The sequence below is a fragment of the Notamacropus eugenii genome, chromosome 1 (assembly GCF_028372415.1).
Source record: "Notamacropus eugenii isolate mMacEug1 chromosome 1, mMacEug1.pri_v2, whole genome shotgun sequence".
Lineage (NCBI taxonomy): Eukaryota > Metazoa > Chordata > Mammalia > Diprotodontia > Macropodidae > Notamacropus > Notamacropus eugenii.
In genome coordinates, this window is record NC_092872.1 from 10,517,507 (window position 1) to 10,535,530 (window position 18,024).

At 44.7% G+C, this 18,024-nt stretch overlaps 1 long non-coding RNA gene across 1 annotated transcript; it reads left to right on the forward strand.

Annotated features, from left to right (window-relative positions):
• Nucleotides 1-1,001: 1,001 nt before the first annotated feature.
• On the forward strand, nucleotides 1,002-4,435 carry LOC140522364 (uncharacterized). Its single transcript, XR_011973310.1, has 3 exons — nucleotides 1,002-1,309; nucleotides 3,761-3,821; nucleotides 3,995-4,435. It is a non-coding gene; the product is annotated as an uncharacterized lncRNA (long non-coding RNA).
• The last annotated feature ends 13,589 nt before the right edge of the window (nucleotides 4,436-18,024 follow it).

Genomic DNA, 18,024 nt, shown 5'->3' on the forward strand with positions numbered 1-18,024 from the left:
AAGGAGGCACTAGTCTCTGGGGAGATCAGGAAGGGCTGCCTGTAGAAGAAGGTGTCTGAGCAGAGTCTTGAAGGAAAACAGAGATTCCGTGAGGCAGAAGTTCCAAGCACGTTGCAGGGTCATAACTATTCAATATCAACAGGTTACCTGTTGTAGCATTGTAGTTCTGGAAGTGGAAGAGAGGCCATTAAGCCCAAACTCTCATTTTACAGATGAGGAAACTGAGGCCCAAATGACTTGGCCATGGTTACCTGGTGGTTCTAGAGCAGCTAATATAACACTTACTATGTGCTAGATACTGTGCTAAGTTTTTTACAATTATAATCTTAGGTCCTCAAGTTCCTCTGGCTCCAAACCCAGTGCTCTTTCCCCCATGTCAACAGAATAGAGAGCTGGAAAGAGTCTTGGGGCTCATCTAGCCTAACCCCTTTCAGAGAAGGGAGTTGACTTGTTTAAAATCATCCTGCTCACTGGTAGATCTAAGGCTATAAAACATGGGTCTCCCCACTCCCTACTCCCCTTCATCAGCCTTGCCTCTCAATCCTAGGCCCTGTGGGCTGTGGGCTTTCACTAAGAGCTAATCCAGTCTGATGTATACCAGCCCCTAGCCCATCCCCCTGACTGCCCTCCCCCAATGCTCCCCAGAGTCGGGGCTCAGTTTGTCAGCACATAAGAAATATTGTCAAGAGAACTGGAGCATTGGCTACCACACTAATCAGCAGGAATGACAGCGGGTGCGGTGGAGCCAGGGAATGAGATGAATCATGGCAGACCATTTGCTGAGATAGCAGTTGTAGGTTTAAAGACCAAAGTGGAGGCCAATAGATATAGCCATTTCTTATGCATTTATTTTGCAACCTAGGAACAGCAACGTTCTGATGTTCAATTTTGACAGCAGCTATTTGGCCATTGTGACCTCTCCTGTGACCTAAGGGTCACTCCTCTTCTCTTTCATGGGGACTCTTCTATCTAACTCCTTCTCCCTGCACTATCCCTTCTGACTCTCCCTGTTTCCCACTCTTTAAGGCTTGGTACGTGACTAGGGTCAGGGCTCAGTCTATATCTGGGATTAGAACTCAGACCGTGACTAAGGTTATAGTTTAGATGGTGACCAGGGTCAGGGGTCAGTCTGTAGCCAGTGAGATCCTCAAGCCCGTGCTCTTTTGGCCAACTCTGCTTCTCTGAGGTGGGGGTAGGGGGGCAGGGAGACAGGGAGGTGCCATCTCTGGATCCTCACAACTCATCATCTGGCTTCCCACTCTTTATTATGCACATGTTTATGAAGACAACTGGAATGACCATCTTTTAGGTGAATCACTTTCTTTTTCCCAAGGAATGGTTTGTGGGGATGGTATTGGTCTTATTTTCTTTGTTATTTAGTTGTTTCAGTCACGTCTGACTCTTTGTGACCCTATTTGGGGTTTTCTTGGCAAAGATATAGGAGTGGTTTGCCATTTCCTTCTCCAACTCATTTTACAGAGGAGGAAACTGAGGCAAAGAGAGTTGTGACTAAAAAAGTACTGCTCTATTATCAGTCAGTCAATCAATCAACATTGATTAAGGACCTACTATGTTTCAGGTTCAGGGGATATAAAAAGAGGGAAAAGACAGTCCCTGCCCTCAAGGAGCTAATCATGTAATCTACTTGTCTGGCTTTAATGAATTCTAAGTCAAAGAGACACGCCTGCTCACACACACAAAGAACCAGCTTAGCTAAGTTAATTGCCTTATTAGTAGAGCATTTGACAACAAGGAGTGGGTATTTTTTTCCCCAGACAATACTAAGAATAATTAATCACATTTATCAAATATTCTCCTGAAAAAGAACATTGACTTTGGAGTCAGAGAACCTGGGTTCAAATCCTGACTCTACCATTTATGACCCATATGACTTTGGACAAGTCCCTTAAGTTCCTTCGTCTGTAAAATGGGAACATTGAACTTGATGACTTCTGAGGACCATTCTAGCTCTAGAGACATGATTATATAACTCTAGAGTAAGTAGAACAAGGCTTAATTTTCTAATAGATGAGGAAACTGAGCCTCAGAAAAGTGGTGTCATGTAAGTATAAGGTAAGAATCAGGACTGAAATCAGCATTTATTAAGCGCCTACTATATGTCAGCAACTTTATAAATATCACCTCATTTGATCTTCAGAACAGCCCTGCAAGGGAGGTCCTGTTATTATTCCCATTTAAGGCAGACAAAAGTCAAGTGACTTGCCCAGGAACACATAGCCAGTAAATGTCTGAGGCTGGATTTGAACTAAAGTCTTCTAGCCTCCAGGTCCAGCGTTCCAGCTCCTGACAGAAACCAAAGTCTTCCGAGTCCAAGTCCACAACACCACATAATACTGTTCCCACCTTCATTCAGTGGCAAAGACATGGACTGGGGAGACTCAGGAGCAAGCATGTGATGTCAGATGGGTTCCTTCTTGTACGGGGAAGACACATGCGTGGAGCAAGGGGTCAGCGGAGGGCTTCCTTTATTCTCCTATATGTTAACCTTCCAACGTGCAGATGATACGGACTCGCTTTCCACAGAGCACCTTTTAACTGTGTGTGCATCTTAATCCAGGGTCATGGTGGACTACACACCAATCCTTCCACTCTTTCCCTGGCTGTTTTACCTCCCAGTGAAACTGCTTTGGCAATTTTCAGCATGATCAAGTGAAAAGAGATGTGATTTGGGGCTCAGATCCTGGTGCTGCTAATATTACCTGGCTGTGTGACTCTGAGCAAGCTACTTCCCTCTCTGCACTTTATTTTTCTCACCTTAAATGTAAAAAGATCCTTGGACAATAGAACATAGAATATCAGAGATGAAGGCAATGTAAAGAGCATGTATTCCAAGTCTCAAACTCTGCGGAAGAGAAAGGAACATGCATTTATTAAACACCTGCTATGTGCTGGGCTCTGTGCTGGGCCTTGCTCTACAAATATCACTTCATTTAATTTTCACAACAGCCCTGAAGGGTAGGTGCTATCATTAGTCTCATTTTGCAATCAAGAGAACTGAGGCAGAGGGAAGTTAAGGAAATTTTGCCCAGGATCACACAGCGGGTAAATGTCTGAGGCTGGATTTGAACTCAGGCCTTCTCAACATCTGACCCAACCCTCCATCCACTATGCCACCTAACTGCCTCAGAGGAAGGAAAAAAGAAATCAAAGTCTAGAAATGGAGAGTGATTTGCTCAAGGTTGCAAAATGAGTCAGTGGTGGAACAGCATGGATTTGGAGAGAGTGCTAGACTTGCAGTCAAAGGTCATGAATTCTAGTTCTGGTTGCCAGTCAATTTTCTCTTCTGTAAAATGGGGTCATTGAGATAGATGAGTTCCAGGGTCCCTTCCAAGCCCACAGTCTATGATATCTAATTTTATTTCTCCCTTCCTTCCTTCCTTCCTTCCTTCCTTCCTTCCTTCCTTCCTTCCTTCCTTCCTTCCTTCCTTCCTTCCTTCCTCCCTTCCTTCCTTCCTTCTTTCCTTTCTTCCTTCCTCTGCCTTTCTTCCTTCCCTCTTAACTTCTCTGAGCCTCATTTTCCTTATCTTTAAAAACAATGGGGTTGGAGCAGATGACCATTAATGTGCCTTCCAGCTCTAACTCTGTCATCCTAGGATGCCATAATATTTTTTCAACCTGCTAGGTGATGTCAGAAAGTTCTCTAGAAGCATTCCATTCACTCATTCATTCTTTCATTGAAGAAATATTTATTCCTTTAGCTTAGTCTTTGACGCCTATTAAAATGCCATTCCTTTGGCAGATGGGGACAGACTGGAAACTGTCATCAGTCACTGCCTTGTCAGTGTGAATACATTTCTAAGGTAAGCTTTACTGAGAGTAGGGCACTGAGAGCAGGTAGGCTCTGGACCTGAAAGGGAATGGGAATGGGGGCAAAAAGAGGCCAGGGGCTTTAAGCTTGGGTTCCTCAAAGCAAATTGCACCAATTTTGAAATGAGTCTTGTGGCACTTTCTCCTGAATGTCTCCATTTTACAGGTTGAGAGATGGAGACTGAGAGACAGGCAACCATTTGTGAAGAACTCCAATCTGTGAATTGTCCACCCCTGGCTGACTCCTGGTGGGGCAAGGGGAAGGAGTGGGGAGAAGCCAGGCCACCCAGACTCCCAGCTCTAGGGTTCTTCTCAGGCTTTTAGGAAGATTTCACATTTCCTAGGATCTGGGGTGGAATATCCTAGTCTATGTCTATAGACCCAGAATCACAGGCTTTGGAAGGAGAAGAAACCTCAGAGACAATCTAGGACAATTCCCTCATTGGATCAAAGAGGAAGAAAGAGCAAGGTTACCCAGATACTAAGAAGAATGGTTAGAATTTGAATTCAGTTCCTTTGACTCTGAATCTAATGGTCTTTCTACTGCTATGATTCTGTCCAGTGCTCCTTTCTCTTCTCTAGCCTCAGTTGCACCATCTGAAATATGTGGGGCTGAACTTTGTGACTTCTTAAATTCTTTCCACTTGGATTTTAAGGAGGTTGAGTGGGAGAGTGGGAATCACACTATGTTTTGGGGTCAGAAGACCTTGGCTACTCACTGTTTTTTATGTCCTTGGGGAAATCACTTTAATCTTTCTGGGCCTCAGTTTCCCCCTCTGAAAGTAAGGAGGTTGGCCTTATGAGGTTCTTTGTGATTCTAAATCATTGTTTCTTTGGTTTCTTCCAGGTCTGACAGTTGATGACTCTGGCTCTAAATGGAACCTGTCTCTAGGTCCCGCCTTATTCATCTCTTCTTGAAAGCCAGAAGGGAGATGAGGGTGTGTGGAGGATGGGGGGGTGGGGGGGGAGATGGAGAAGGGAATGCAGAAAACTATTCCTTTCATCAGGGTTCTTGGGCCCTCTGTGGAATATTTATGTAAATACTGTACTCTGCTGGATTCCAAGGAGGTGAAATCATCTTCTATTAGCATATGGGAGAGTTTAGAGAGGGCAGCCCAAAGGCGGGAGAGTGTAGGGCAGCACGGGGATCAGAGGAGGCCCCCTGGTACTGCAGAGAATAGTTTGGAGGCCCAAAGTTTGTCCTCTAAAAACTGCTAACTCATAGGCAGTTCCAGAGCTGGCATTTTTGGCAACAAGCTCACAGACTCTCCGAGCTGGGACATCTCAGAAAATCCAGTCCGACCAGTATTTCTCCCAGAGTGCCCTCCAAGGTACCGGAGGCAAGTGGTCACCTGGCTTTGAACTGAAGAGGTCCAGTGTCAGAAAACCCAGCAGATCCTTTTGAGGTAGCCCATGAGACTCTGGGACAGCCATGATCGTTAGAAATCTTTCCTTATATTGGCCTGAAATGTACTGCTCTGTAGCTTGTACCTATTGCTCCTGGTCATAGCCTTTCAGATATGTGAGCACTTATCCCCTCCCCCCATTCCCTGCTGCTTCTTCCCCCTTACTTTATCACCCCCCTCCCTCCTCATTTTCTATTCTCCAAGCTATTTTTTTACCCTGATTCCTGTAATACATGGAGAGCTCTCTCCTCACCTGGTCTAACATTCTTTGGAACAGCTGTACATTTTTGTCAATACTCTTCCTAAAACATGGCACCCAGATCTGTACCCAGTGCTCACGATGTGGGCTGGCCTGCTCAGAGGATGACTTGACTGTCATCTCCCTCATTTCAGATACTATGCTTCTTTGAATTCAAACATAAGGTTACATTACCGTTGGCCAAGGTTGCTCTTAGGCTTAAGCCGGTGTAACATAAAAGATTCTAGAAGACCCCATTGATCTAAAAACATTCCTTTTCACTTCCAAAAAAAAAATGGTTTCTCCTTTGAATTAGTAGGACATTGTTTTGGAGGCAGCATGCAAGGATTGCTGGACTTAGAATCAGAAGTCCTAGGTCTGAATCTCAGTTCTGCTGTTTTCTACTCTCTGCATGACCTAGAACATTTTACTGCTTCTGAGTCCCAGTTTTCTTCTGGATGAGAAGGTTTAACAAAATCACTTCTAATGTCGTGTTTGAGTTTTAACCTCATTTTATCTTAATCAAGTGAGTTAGAAACAAAAGATTCAGAGATCGGAGCCAAGAGAGATGAATGGATAGATGGCTTTGGTGGCGAAGCAGAAAAGACAGGAGTTTTGAGAGCTGGGGAATGGCAGGAGAAAGATATGTCCTGATACCAGATTGGGGAGGGAGGAGGATAACAAATTGGGGCTTTATCCTGCTGGCAGAGGGGAGCCACTGAAGGTTCATAAGCAGGAGTGATATTTTTAGAGTTGAGACATAGAAAGACTAAGAGCAACCTTTGGAGGCAATATTGGAGGAGAACATGGAGGCCAGTTTGGAAACTGGTCCAAGTGAGGGAGCATGAAGGCCTAGACCTAGGCTGAAGCAAAGGATGGGGGACAAGGACATATGGGACAGAAGGCTCAGTGGATTCATCTACTAATTTGATGGGTTGGGGTAGAGATTCAGAGCAGAGATGAGAGAGAAGAGTCTATCAGGTGACTAGGACAGAAAGTGGGGAGAGCAACATGCTTTATGGAGAGGATGAGTTTGATTTTGGACACGCCCAATCCAACTACCCACTGACTATCCCCTCTCTTCCCCGTTGAAACTCTGTTGGGCAGGCAATCTCATCCCCACTTTAGAGATCAGGAAAGTATTAATAATTAAATATCAAATAATTTCAGGAAGCAAAGAGCACTTACAACCTAGGTATTGCTAAGGGCAGAAATGATTTTCCAAAAATAGGTGATTCCTGAGCTGGATTTTAAAGGAATGAAAATATATGTGCATATCTGCAACTTGGTTATTTGAAAAGGCATAGAAAAAGGTGGAAAGGAAGACAAATGCATTCTGGGGATGGAGACAGCCTTGTGAAGTCACAGAGATAGGAGATGGAATGTGGAGCTCAGCAAAGAGTCAATGAGCTTACTTGCCTGTGGTGTTGAGTACATGAAATAGGGCCAGAGAGGTAGGAGGCAGCTAGTTTGTGGAGAGCTTGAAATTCCAGGTTAAGGAATTTGTATTTTTTCCTAGAGGCAATGTATTTGAACAGGTGAGTGAGATGTGGTCAGACCTGTGGTTTAGGAAATTATTTTTCTTTTCTAAATGTTCTTTTATTTTTTCAGTGAACAAACAACCATTTTCTCTCCCTCCCATCTCGTCTCTCCCACCCCACCTTGGGAAAAGAAAAAGAAACCCTTCTAAACAAGTACATGCAGTCAAACAAAACAGATCCCCTCCTGGGGCATGTCCAAAAAGCACGTCTCCTTCTGCACCGAGTCCACCGCCTCTCTGTCAGAAGGTAGGATGCTTTCGAACCATGGTGGTCACTGCATCCACCAGATTTCTTAAGTCTTTGAAAGTGACTTGTTTTCCATTTTTCTTGTATAAATTATTCTTCTGGTTCTGTCCATCAGTTCATACGACTCTTCCATGGGTTCTCTGACACCCTCCCTTTTATTATTTTTTTTTAACTCAGTTGTATTCTATTCCACTCATGTAACATACTGTTTCACTATTTCCCAACCTTTATATATACCCTTAGTTTCCAGTTCTTTGCCACCACTAAGGAGCTGCTGTAAATATTATTGAACATATGGGCCCTTTTCCTCTTTCTTTGATCTCTTTGGGACTTAAGTCTAGTAGTGGTATTGTTGAGTCAAAGGGTATGCACAGCTTATAACTCTTTTGGGCATGCTTCCAAATTGCCTTGCAGAATGACTGGATCAGGTAGATTATTTTTCCAGCTGTGGGAAGGATGGATTGGAGAGGGTCAGAGAGACCAATTAGGAGGCTCTTGCAGTGGACCAGGTGAGGCGGTCTTCTACTCACTGCCTGTATCCAATCATTTACCAAGTCTTATTGATTTGACCTCTTTACTCTTTCTCACATCTGTTCCCTACTCTCTAATGATAATAGCTAACATTTACATAATACCTACTATGAGCCAGCACCATGCTGAGCACTCTACAAGGATTATCTCATTTGATCTTCACAGCCCTGGGTGTAGGTGCTATTATTACTCCCATTTTACAGATGAGGAAACCGAGGCAAATAGGGTGAAGTGACTTGCCCAGGGTCATACAACTAGTAAGTGTCTGAGGCTGGATTTGAACTCAGGTCTTCCTGATTCCGTGCCACTATCCATCCTTTGCAAGGTCTTATAACTACCAATCTGGACTATTTCAACTGCCTTTTTTTTTAAGACCCTTTATCTATTTTCTTTCTCCTCTAATCTATCCTTTACACTATTCCTTATTTCATGTCACCCTTTTACCCCAAACATGTTTCGTGCCTCCCTATTCCCTACTAAGGAAAGTTCAGGCTATTTAACTTGGCCCTCAAGGCCCTCTGTGCTACTTTTCTATATTTGACCTCTGTGGGCCTCAAGTTTTCTCTTCTATAAAATGGAAAGCCATCTCCAGTCATGCTGATCTATGTCTGGCCACTGGGCCCAGATGGCTCTGGGGGAGAAAGTGAGGCTGGTGACTTTGCACAGCCCTACATCACTTAAATCCAATTCACTTGCGAGTCATGGCATCCTCTTCCTGATGTCATGGTGCTCTTTGAGAATGAAGGACAAACAAGCTGTAAAATGATGGTGTTTCTTCTTTCTTCTTATTAGGGATGTCCCTAAGGTTCCCTCTGCGCTCTAGCAGTCTTCCATCCCTGTACTTAATGCTTTGGCTAAAGCAGACTACTTACTGTCCGGGTGTGCTCAGCTGACAGTTTAGGGCAGGGATGAGGATCCTGCGGCCTTAAGGCCACATGTGGTTTTCTAGGTCTTCAAGTACTGCCTTTTAACTGAATCCAAAATTTATAGTTCTGAAAAATTTGGATTCAGTCAAAGGGTTGTACTTGAGGACCTAGAAGGTCACATTCGGCCTGAAGACCACAGGTTCCCCAGTCCTGGTTTAAAGAGTAATATTGACTTAACATTTTCCTCCCGCTTTAGGGTTTATAGATCACTTCTCTCATGTGACAATCCCATCAAAGACAGAAAGTCCAAGTATGAACTGTTTTCCAGATGAGAAAACTCAGGTTCAGTTAAGTACAATGACTTACCCAAAGTCACACAGCTACTAACTAGGCATTACAGACACCCCTCTACCTCAGTTCTTCTATCTCCAAGACCAGTGTTCTTCCTACAACCCCATTCTGCCTGTTCAAAGCACCTCCCCAAACTACTGTATTACAATGTGTGAGGATCTCAGGGCTTAACCTATACCCCATCACCGGGTGCAAATAACCAAGTTAGAGATGTGCAGCCGTGTTCCTGGATTAAACCTGAGCCATCTTAGCACATCAGGCGCCTCTGGTCTTGTTGTTACTAAGCTTAACCCTTAATTTTGTGACTGAACACACCCAAAATCTCTAATCCTACTGCCAATGATTTTAAGACTTAACCTTTTAAATTCTCTCATATAAAAGTTTAGTCCAGTTCAGTCCAGTCTCACCATCTTTTTCTGTTAGCTACTTGAGGACAGAGACCATATTGTATAGATTTTACTTCTACTCCTAAGAATGAGCTACTTAAAAAAACCCCAACTGGGTAGGTTGCTCTGGAAGGTAGCGAGCTCCCCATCAACGGAAGTGTGAGCAGAAGTTGAAGTCTTGTCAGGATACTGTAAAAGGAATTCCAGATTTGGATGAGGCTGGACCTTACCCCTAGCCCCTGCCAAGGGTCTTTTCAACTCTACAGTTCTTTAAGGCTTACAGATGCTTAATCTTTTTGCTTGCCTATGTCCCCTTTTCTCAAACAAATGCTGCTTTAGCTCAGGCTCTTGCTATCTCTCCGATGGGGTATTATAATAGCCTCCTCATTGGTCCCCCTCCTTTAAGTCTTCCCTCCTCTAATCTATCCTTCGAACTGCCAACGAAGTGATCTTCCTAGAGAAGAGGCCAGACTGTGTCACCCCCCCCCCCCCCCCCAATAAACTCTAATAGCCTCCTCTGGGATTAAACAGAAATCTAAAGTTATTCCTGGGCCAGCCAAACCAATCTTTTTTTCTATCCCTTACACATAATACTCCATTTCCTACCTCCATGCATTTGCTTATGTGGTTCCTTCCTCTGGAAATGCGCTCTCTCCTTACCTCCAGTATCACCTTTTACGTGAGATCTTTATTTACTGATCTAGAAACACCAGTCTCTCTGCTATTCCTTAAACATAATACTCCATCTCCCTTCTCTTTTCACTGGCTGTCCTATAAGCCTAGTATTTCTTTTTTCCTCATCTGTGCCTTAAATCCTGATTCTCGAGACTGAGTCTTTCTCTCCCTCTCCCCTCTTTTAGGTACTACCTTCCATTCACACTGGATTTTTCTTGTATGTACAATTTTGGAGAGTTTGTTGTAAATCCTTGAAAGCAGGGACCATGTTCTTGCCTTTCTTTTTTTGTCTCTTCAGAGTTTAGCTACAATCCTGGCACAGATGACGTCAGACGGTGCGAGTAGTACACGCTTGTTAGCCAACTGACTGACCACAAAGTGCAGCAACACCGTGAGACTGGAAATGTATTATTGCCCCCAATTTACAGACAAGGAAATTCTGGTTCAGAAAAATTTGTCCAGGGTCACCCAAGCTAGTAAAGGACCAGAACTTGGACTCAAACTCAAGTCTGATTGCAACACCAGCATCCTTTCTGCAACTGGCTGTCACCTCCCTGAGATTCCATGATTCTGTTCTGCCCCCCTGATCCTCACTTTCATCCTCACTCCATGCCAGAGTCAGGCACAGGGGAAATTCTTGGTCAATACTTTTTGGTTGTTTTAAGGCAGTGGTATATAGTGGACGCTAGTTTTAAAATCCTACTTCTCATATGTATTAGATATGTAACCTTGGGAAAAGGTCTTCACTTTTCTTTGAAACTCAGGGATGGTGTAAGAGTTTTTTTAAATGTAGTTTACTCAGTGGTGTGTTGGTAAATGTTTAACAAGCGACTCTCCAAAAATGACAAAAAAACCCAACTTGTGTGGGACAGACTTTTAAGTTTAATCTGCTCTATTGACATTTTCTCCATTATTTTCTTAAAGCTAGAGTCTAGACAATCAGTAAAACAATCAAACAAGCCTGGTTTGTAGCCTTTACTGAAAATTTAACAATTCTCTCTAGCCTCTCCTTTCTTTCTCCATCCCTCTCTTCTCCTTTCTCTCTCTCTCCCCCTTTTCCTCCCTCTCCTTCCCCTTCTTTCCTTCTTCCTCTACTCCGTGTCTCTCCTTCCCCTGCTCCCCCCTTCTTTCACTCTACCATGCCCTTTTCCTCTCAGAGCTGGTTGCAGCACACCCCTGGCTATGGTGGAAAGAACACCAGACCAGTTTCGGAGAAAGGAGAGCTTGCCTGTTCTTCACTAGCTGTGTGATCTTGGACAAATGACTCCAGCTGTCCAGGGCTGTTTCTTCACCTATCTGTAAATTTAAAAAAAAATTTTTTTCAAGTAACAATTTTTAAAATTGATCTGTCCCTTTCACTATACACCTCTATTAAGAAAAGTAAATAAACCAACCCTCCGGTCCCTCAGTGGATATCAGCATAGTCCAGCAATTGACCTTCACATCTCCAGTGTCCAAAAGTACGTGTCCCTTTCTGCTTTGGAAGCTCGTTTCCTCTGATGGGGGCTGCTACATTTCATTCTCATTCTTTTTGGAGTCGTGGCTTATCATTGTACTTCTGTTCACTTATTTACTTATTTGTTGAGGACTGAATTAAACTTCTGAGTTCCCTTTACCTCTGAATCTCCTGAACCTGAGTGTTTTGTAACCACAAAATATTCCAGAAATTGGAATTGTTTTTCTCATCCTGGCTTTAAAGTCTTTTCTTTTTGGATGCTTCGGGTCACTAAGGGAGGAAAGTCCTTTCTATCCTGGGTTCAGGTCCCCTGGTCTCTGGTGGGGTGAGGAGGGTTCTTTCCCTGAATCCCCCTCCCATAAAGCCTGGAGAATGCCTCCCTTCCCCTGGGCATGTCCATCTGCCTGGATAAATCTCCTTCAGTTGAAACTCCTGGTATTTAAACCCTTTCTTGTGATTTTCTTCAGGTCAATGCATAGATTTCTTTCATGCGCCCCCTGCAGCTCCTCCAGAACAATGACACGTTCCTGTCTTCTGGACTCCCCCAAATTCCTTTAAAAAGATTTCTTCTTCTCTGTAGTCAGAATTGAAGATCAGAGCTCCACCTGAAGCTGAGGGGATCAGGACTCTCTGTGGAGACAGCAGACAGAAAACTAGGGTGGACCTCATGAAACTTTGTCCTGGGTGCTAAAATTGAGAGGGGGCCAACACACTTGAAGTCCTTCCCAATCTAGAAATAACTGAGCTTAGCACCTAATCAGTGGAGGTGGTCTTTCCCATAGCATAGCATGCTATGCTCCACCCACAGGAACCTGGGGTCTTTCCCATACCCCCGGTTTAAATTGTCTTTAAAAGTTGATTCAAGGACACATTTCATGACATTTGCTCTAACAAAAATTTAGTTATGGCTCTGTTAGCGAGTCAAATTTTTCTCTCTGTGTGAATCTGACTAGTCTTGTCTAAGATCAAATTTTTCTGGGGAGTTCGTGAACAACACCCCCCTCCCCACTTTGTCAAAACCCTCAAAGGCTGGAGAAGTCAGTATTATTTCCAAGGTCATACAGCAAGTGAAAGGTCTGGTGGGAGAGAAAGGGGTGGGTGGAGAGAGAAGGGATTCAGGTTCTTACATTCTCATACCAGTCTCTTGCCTCCCATTTTTTTCTGACACCCTGGACTTATGGATTGCTTCAGGGCAGATGCCTGAGTTTCATTGCTGTCTTCTCTAATTCAGGAGAGATGAGAGAAAGAAAGAAAAAAAAAACAACCTAAAAACTAAAAACCACGAGGCACATTTTTGTCCCGAAGCCCAAGTTCCCATTAGATGCTGGCTGAGGAACGCCTGATTATCATTGGATGCTCACACCCGCTCTCTGCCTCCCAGCCCTTTGAAGTAGGGAATTCGGAAATGAAAAGAGGCCGTTTAGATGCACAGCTTTCCCAACAAGTCTAGGACTGGCTTGCTAGAGACAATTGATTTTCGATTAAAGATACATAAAGCATACAAACAAAATGACCTCAAGGGCTTGATCTGTCTATTCTGCCCGTGTATCTCCTTACTCTTCTCCGTCTCTCTGTTTATCTCTGTTTTCTTCGTCTCTCTCCCCATCTCTGGTGTTTACTGCCTCTGTGACCTTGGGACCCTCTAGGAACCTCAGTTTCTTCCACTGTAAAGTGAGGGATTGGGCCAGATGGCTCTGGAGTCTCTTCTGGTTCTAGATCTATGATCCTAGTATCAGTTTCTCTCTCTCTCTCTCTCTCTCTCTCTCTCTCTCTCTCTCTCTCTCTCTCTCTCTCTCTCTCTCTCTCTCTTTCTCTGTCTCTCTGTCTCTCTCTGTCTCTCTCTGTCTCTCTGTCTCTCTCTCTCTCTCCTCTCATTCTCTCTGTTTGTCTCTCTCTGTCTCTCTCTTCTCATTCTCTCTCTCTGTCTCTCTGTCTCTCTCTGTCTCTCTGTCTCTCTCTCTCCTCTCATTCTCTCTGTTTGTCTCTCTCTGTCTCTGTCTCTCTCTCTCTCTCTCTCTCTCCTCTCATTCTCTCTGTCTGTCTGTCTCTGTCTCTCCCCTCCCTCTCATCTTTGTTTCCTTCTTTTTCTCCCCCCCCCCCGACCCTATGGTCATCTCCCTGTGCCTCTCTCTTTACATGTCTCTTTGTCTCTCTTTCTTTCCTTTCCTCCTTTGCTCCCTCCCTCTCGATAAGGAATGTGTCTTGCACATGTGCTTAGCTGAAATCAGCACTTCCAGCTTCCCTCTGCCCCCCCTTTCTCTTTTCTTGGCCTTGGATGAAGGCAAACCCATGCAACAACAGGGTGTCATGTGAGGCCATTACTGAGCCGGCCTCGCTCTGCCCAGAGCGCTCAGGCTCAGGCCGTCCTCCTTGGAGAAGGAAAGATCCCTGAGAAACATATACAAGTGCAAGGCCCATCTGTGCTATCAGCCCTGCCTGAGCTGTTTACAACAGGGAGAAGGGGATGGGAGACCCTCAGAGAAACAGAGAGAAAAAAGGATGGAACTAGAGAGAGAGAGAGACAGACAGACAGACAGAGATAGGGACAGAGACAGAGACACCCAGGGAGACACAGAGACAGAGACAGAAAGAAGCAGAAAGAGACACCCAGGGAGACACAGAAAGACAGAGGCAGAGACAGAGGGGACACACACAGAGGCAGAGAGACAAACAGAGGCAGGGGTAGAAACAGAGACAAAGACGGAGAAAGACAACCATCATTTTCAAGGACATAAATCAGATTCACTGAGGTCACAGCTAGAGGCTGACTTGGGGGAAGCTGGGATTAAGGATCCCTGGGTCTTCACCTCAGTTTGTACCTACAGAGGGAGAAGTCTCTTCCTTAGCCTCAGAGATGAGAACCAGGGAAATGGGAAGCAAGAGGCAGGAAGGGAGGGGGAGGAGTCCCATGCTGCCTTGTTGGGCATTGATTGCCTGGTTCTCCTCCCATAAATCTTTTCTTTGAAATTGGACACCTGGGTTCAAAGTTTTGCCTTCATTCCTTACATAACCTCAAGCTAGGAACTTCTGCTCTCTGTGCCTCAGTTTCCTTTTCTCTAAAAAGAGACAGTTGGACTTCATAAACTCTAAGGTCCTTCTAGTCTCTGATATTATTTTATCTATAAAATATATAAGCTGTTCACACACAGTATAAAGGAAGGCTTTTGTTCTCATTCCCTTGTCCACCCACTGGGGGAAAAGATCTTTTAACCTGTTACCTACAATACACTCCTCTTCCCTACCTCTATCACTGACCTGGGAGAGCTGTAGAGTTGGGAGGAGTTGGGGAAAACTCAGCTCTCTCCTCTCCAATCACTTACTACATTGATCAGACAGCCTTTACTGGATGTATCTCCCCGCATGTGTCCTGCTTTGTACCCTGAGAAACAGGAAGATCAGACATAGACCCTGTCTTTGAGAATTCACAGTATGTGGGGAAGACTGAACTCATACTGGGAAGGGCTAGTGAATCAAATAGGACAGGATGGAATTAAGCCATATGTTATGTGGGGAAGAGAGAAACAGAAAGAGAGAGAGAGAGAGAGAGAGAGAGAGAGAGAGAGAGAGAGAGAGAGAGAGAGAGAGAGAGAGAGAAGGTGGGAGAAACAGACTGAGACAGAGAGGAGGGAGAGGGAGATAGAGAGTTTTAAGTGGCTTGCTGGTGGTCACACAAGCTCTCTTGGAGAAGGTGGGGTTTTCAGAATGAGTATGAGTTTCACAGATAGGAAGAAGGTGGGGCATCTGAACCTGTAGTTTAAAAAGTGAAGAAATTCAGTCCTTTCATCTGGATTTTTTTCCCATGACTTCCAACATCCAGATGTTTTCAAATAAAAAGAGGGGGTTGGACTAGCTGGCCTCCGAGATTCCTGCCAGTTCTGACATCTCCTGTTTTATGTTCTAGGGCCCCTTTCAGCCCTGGCATTCTCTATGCTCTGCTCCACGGTCCCTTCCTCTTCCAACATTGTATGTACCAAGAGCCCCTTCAGCTGTGACAGTCTTATTTTCTAAGGTCCCTTCCAGATGTGGCATTCAATGTTCTATGTTTAAAAGTTCTTCCCATCTCAGAGCCCATGATTCTAGACCCTCATTTATTTGGTTGACGCCTCACACACTGACGATCTCACCTTCCATGGACTTGATCAAGCCTGAGGCATGGTTGCTGCCCGTGCTCCCAAGGGCAGGGTGTCCCCAGGGCAATCAAGCTGAACTGGAACAGAAGGTTCGATCTGAATGTGCTGGGCCTGCCCTATGTATCAGGCACTTGGAATGAAGAGCTTCACAGTGGGACTTGAGGTGGGGAAAAAATGAGAAGACAAATGATTCCTGTCTCTTTTCTCATTTTTCCTTTGTACTTCCTTGTGAATCCATCCTTTCCCCTGTCAACCAAGGGGGAAGGCTGGAATACAGATGGAAGAGAAATACAACAGAAGCAGAATGAGAAGGAGAGAAAAAGAGACCGTGAATGAGAGGAAGGAAGAAACATCATAGACGGAAACCGAGGAGGGGGAGAGCTTGAGGGGTAGGGAGAGGGAAAAAAATAGCAAAGGAATTGGGGAAAAGTCAGGGTGGAGAGAACAGAGCAGAGGAGACGCAGGTTAGAAAGGGAGCTGAAGCAGGGGAGATATACCAGGGAGGAAACTGAGCAGAGAGAATGAGAAAATAGATCAGAAAAAACAGATCAGTGGAGATCTACTCAGAGGTAGGGTTAGGAAGCTAACTGGAGAAAGAGCTGAGATTCCTGTTCATTCCCCTCCACTTTAAAATCTGTTTTCTATGTGAAGTAGCATTGCTTGCAGTGGTAACTCACCAGCATGAACCCTGAGCTCCTTTCCTTGATTATAGGATCATGTCAGGCATTAAAGGAACGTTCCAGGTAATCTAGTCCCACCCTTTCGTTTTACAAGTGGGACCCAGAGAGAGGAAGGAGTCATGAGATGTCACTTTCAATCACATCTACCTTTGTAAGCTTGGACAAATCCCTTCCCTTTTCTGGGTCTCAGGCAAATGATGGACAAGAATGAGCCAATTTCTCAGACTACTTGCAACGTGGAAGTTCTATGAGCCTAATTAATTGCCCAAGCTAGAAAGGGGTGTTTCTTTTTCTGAATTCTCGGTGGACTTCCCTCCCATTTTTCTTAGGCATTATTACTTAAACTCAATTTTGGATTGCAGTTACTGGTTTCTAGGAAAGTCTGATGTACTTAAGGAGGGGTCTCCCTCTGCTGAGACTTAGTTTCTTCATATAGATTTATGGCTATCGACAACCTTAAGGGGATGGAGGGGGTATCTATTGGGGGAGTACTCAGGGACATCTCATTTAGGATGAAGGTCTATGCTTAAAGCTCACCTATTGGTAATGACTTATTTGGCTTGGACCACTGGGGAGGCAGGGTAGTGAGTAGAATGAGCACGGGTCTGAGGGATGTGGGTTTGAATTAAGATGAGAGGTTTTATTAGATGACCTTTGGGTCCATCTCTAAATCAATGCTCCTATGACCCCTCTGTGCTGAGTCTATACAAAGGGGCTCACTTGCAGAGTCATTCCCTTTGACTGAGAGAGCAGGGGAGCTAAGAGTGAGTGGGAGATGGGTCCCAGGAGGAGAACCTCTGTATAGCCTTCCTTCATCCTAGGAGCCTTTAATGACTATTTGACTGGGCAGCATATGAAAGCTGAGGGTACTATCACCCATACAACCCTAGTTCAGGGTTCATGGTTGCCACATTCTCCTAAATGTGACTACTAGAAGGAGAAGGGTGAATTCCTAGGCCACACAGTCTCTTACAGTAAAGAGAACTGAGCATTTATCTCCACAGCTGGTGCAACAGAATGAGACTGAGTCATGATATGAGGGTGGTGAGGTGGAGGAAGGAGACTTGTACTTTGCCCTCTGCTTTTGCCTTGAATTATTCACAGTGCAGATACAATGGGAAGGGGGAGGTCAACTCTTGGCTCCCCAAGATGGTTTGTCTCTCCTGGGGAAGTCTGGCTCTTAGCAGAAGTATCATTGGCTGGAGGCCTACATGCATCTCTGGGCTAAAAGTAGGGCTCGCCATAAAGCGTGTTTGTGGGGAAAGGTGTCTCTTTGACAATCCCAAGTTTGCTTCCCTTCGAAGGGGGGCCCAAACCACAGGGTGGCACTATGAGTCCAGAGGACTTGGAGGGTAGATGGGGAAAGACAGAACTCCTTGAAGAGGTAGGCGCACTGCATGCATTGTTTATGGGCTTCTGTGAATCCTTTGTATATTTTCTGTGAAAGAAAGCAAAGGCTGTCCTAAATGTGTTAGGCGTTGCTCCTTTGATTCTTTGCCCAGGAGCTCAAGACCCTTTTATATACACATCTGTGGAAAGCAAGGCATGAGTTCCATTCAAGCTATATTTGGAGATTTCCCAGAGTAAAGTCTGAACAAGGACAAAAGACAAAGATTGGAGCCCAACAGCCCCTGTCAATGGGTTACAGGCCAGTGTCTTACCATCTCTACTAAATCTAACAGAGATGATA